This window comes from Solanum pennellii, chromosome 5, assembly GCF_001406875.1.
Source record: "Solanum pennellii chromosome 5, SPENNV200".
Lineage (NCBI taxonomy): Eukaryota > Viridiplantae > Streptophyta > Magnoliopsida > Solanales > Solanaceae > Solanum > Solanum pennellii.
Genome location: NC_028641.1, coordinates 38,295,343 through 38,298,888, shown reverse-complemented (window position 1 = coordinate 38,298,888; position 3,546 = coordinate 38,295,343). Strand labels below are relative to the sequence as shown.

General features: G+C 33.4%; 1 long non-coding RNA gene across 1 annotated transcript; it reads left to right on the top strand.

Moving 5' to 3' along the window:
• Nucleotides 1–277: 277 nt before the first annotated feature.
• On the top strand, nucleotides 278–3,054 carry LOC114077340. Its single transcript, XR_003578591.1, has 2 exons — nucleotides 278–2,156; nucleotides 2,359–3,054. It is a non-coding gene; the product is annotated as an uncharacterized LOC114077340 (long non-coding RNA).
• The last annotated feature ends 492 nt before the right edge of the window (nucleotides 3,055–3,546 follow it).

Below are 3,546 nucleotides of genomic sequence, written 5' to 3'. Positions count from 1 at the left end.
GTGAATTATGTATGCAATATATATGAATTATAATTGTTTTTTTGAAACATATCATGTTTGTTTGGTAAAAAATTGTCACATTGTATTATAAGTGTATTAAAATGTGTGATAAATGTATTATTCATCAATAAAATTTGTATTATATGTGAATAATAAATTATTTTTTGTAATATGTATTAAACTTGTATTATAAATGAATTAAAAGTGATCAAGTGAAATAAAAATATTATTGCTATAAATGGTAAATATTTTTTTAATATAGTATATTTAGGTAAGTTTCCATCCAAAATCTCAGAATACGTACAACACCAAATCGACCCGCCCTACTTCGTCTTCTTCTTCGAATCAAACCCGGAAACCGCGATTCAATCGCCTCCAGCAGTAGCGTGCGTCTCCTCTTCTCCATCCCTTATCCTCCGTATCGAATCTTCCAGGTGTCTCAATCTTGTGTTTCGTCCGTCCTTGCTCCTCAGATCGAACGGTGCTCCTTGGAATTCCGTTGGGAATCAGTACTGCCCAGCTCTCCAACCTTATCCCTTCAAGAAAAATTCAAAATTTGAAAATTTTGAAATTCAATTCGTTTTCCCTTTTAATCAACCCATATATTCGTTTATTTAAGGCCCTCACCCTCTTCATTCAAAAGTGGGGAGATAGGTAGAGAGAGTTGGCGAAAAAGAATTGGAAAATAGGGGTTAGAAAGGAGAAGAATAGAAGCAAACACAGTTATATAAATTTATAAGAAGAGTTGTTGATTTCTATTTTTTTTTGCGAGATTAAAGATTTTCGATGTCAAACATCAGTTTTAAAATATCCCGTATTCTTCTGTCGAAAGCTCTCATCGAAAGTATGGAAGTCTCTGCTTGGTTTGTTATTGTCTCAGTCGCTACTCATCAAGAGGTAAATAACTCTCAGTTATTTTATTCATTCAGTTTCCAGTAGTCGTTTGGATTTGAGTTGTGTTTTTATGGGCTTCGAAATACTTTTACTTGATATGTTGTACTCTAAGTGATATCTTTAGCCCTCACCTTATTTCTCTCGGTAACTGGTAGTGTATATTTCGTTTTGAACTAATTGAATGTCTGTTCGAATTCGTTTTATCCATTCTTAATTCCCTCAAGCTCGTGACTATAGTGCTTGCCTCAATAGTTAGTTTGTTTCACTTGTTAATTATCAGAATGCTTTTCTGTCTCTATTCGTGGAAATGATATTCATATTTTGTTGTACGTGTCAAAAGAATCACTCCATGGATTCGGTTTGGCACTTATTTTTCAAGTTTAAGTTGGTCATTTCTCTTTCTTATCGGTCGGTGTAGGTTAGTGTTGATTTGTTCGAGTCAACCTCGTTATCTTAGCCACTCTTCTGATGCCTGCTTAGTCCCGCACTTAATCTTGTGATAAATTTATTAAAGGCTTATTAATTTGCATTTCACATGCATGTGACTCTCAAACTTGACGTTTGATTGCTATTCACTTAAGTTATGTGCAAATAGTAATGGTCATTGTGTGTTTAAATGCATTAAGTCTTGCCTTAGCGTTCTCTCAAAGTGGTTCATGCATGCTGGAATTTTTTTGTGTTTAGATTACCTTTTAGTAGCTTAATGTTTTGATTTCATTCTCTTTAGCTCCTTTATTATTTACTCATAGAAAGGTTAAAAAAAAAGAATTTGGATTTGTCTGGAAAAATAAATAAATAATTTTTTAGTCCACATTGTGATTCCTTGGATGGTGTTCAAAGCATCTGTATGTATGTTATACTTGGGAGTTTGATTTCCTCTTCTTCTATTCCCTTCACTGCTTATCAGAAACTTCCCTTTAAATTATTGTTCAAGTGTTATTTTATTAATAATGTCTGGTAGATGTTAGTATTTTTCATCACTTTATTTCCTTCCATAGATGTTAATCTCTTATTTTACTTTATATTTTGCATGTGAAACTGCATCCGAGTCCCCTTGAACTCCCCTACTTGCATATCGTTGAGTCGACCCCCCTTCATCGGGTCAGCTATCGGGGTGAATTGGAGAGTTGGTGTACAGGTGGAAAATTGATAAATCCGTACAGAAAATAAGTTTCCTTTTCTGGAAATGTGAAAACAAGTTGAAAATATGGCTTGTATACAGACATATACAGTGATATACATTGTGAAACGGCAATATACAGGTTCAAAAGGGCGTGAAAATGCAGAAAAAATTACATGACATAAGGGTCAACAAAATTCAGGCTTCAAAGGTTCAAAAATGGGTCGCAAATGTCTTGTATACCAGCGTATACGTAATGTGTATACGCAGATTTCTTTGAAGGAAATAGGCCCAATTTCCCTGAAAATTGCAGCAGCAGAATTTGGGCCTAGGGCAATATACAGGTTCAAAAGGGCGTGAAAATGCAGAAAAAATTACATGACATAAGGGTCAACAAAATTCAGGCTTCAAAGGTTCAAAAATGGGTCGCAAATGTCTTGTATACCAGCGTATACGTAATGTGTATACGCAGATTTCTTTGAAGGAAATAGGCCCAATTTCCCTGAAAATTGCAGCAGCAGAATTTGGGCCTAGGGCAATATACAGGTTCAAAAGGGCGTGAAAATGCAGAAAAAATTACATGACATAAGGGTCAACAAAATTCAGGCTTCAAAGGTTCAAAAATGGGTCGCAAATGTCTTGTATACCAGCGTATACGTAATGTGTATACGCAGATTTCTTTGAAGGAAATAGGCCCAATTTCCCTGAAAATTGCAGCAGCAGAATTTGGGCCTAGGGCAATATACAGGTTCAAAAGGGCGTGAAAATGCAGAAAAAATTACATGACATAAGGGTCAACAAAATTCAGGCTTCAAAGGTTCAAAAATGGGTCGCAAATGTCTTGTATACCAGCGTATACGTAATGTGTATACGCAGATTTCTTTGAAGGAAATAGGCCCAATTTCCCTGAAAATTGCAGCAGCAGAATTTGGGCCTAGGGCCCAAATTTGATATTTCCTCCCTTTCTTATTTATTTATTATGATGTTGGACTAACATATTTTATTTGATTTTGGGTTTTAATTTAATTATATCCCTAAGATAGCCATTTCTCTTTATATTCAAAAAAAGAATACAAATATTTATTTTATAAATGTTTATTACTTAAATTTATTTTAATATTGGTCTTGTTAACACATATGAATTATTTTCACTTTAAGTAATTCCCCTATTTTATTTTCCCCATAATATAATATAATAATTAAATTGAGCAAACGAAAAAAAAATTCTTTTACTTTAGTTAAAAATTTGAAAAGTTGTTTGAAAGTCATTAATCGCCAGTCAACCGCAAGTTAGCGGGTATTCCGAGGGCCTAACACCTTCTTGGAATGTACATTTAAACTTCGAACCCTTTTCAATTGATTTTTATCTGTTTTAAATCTTTTGAAAAATAATTTTAAGTGTTTCTTGATTTTTACTAAAAATCAAGTGGCGGCTCTATTATTTTGGAAAGTCGATTTTTCTTTAATCATAAGATTAATTGATTTTTTGAAACTTAGTCATTTTACTTTACTTATATATATATATTCGTAAA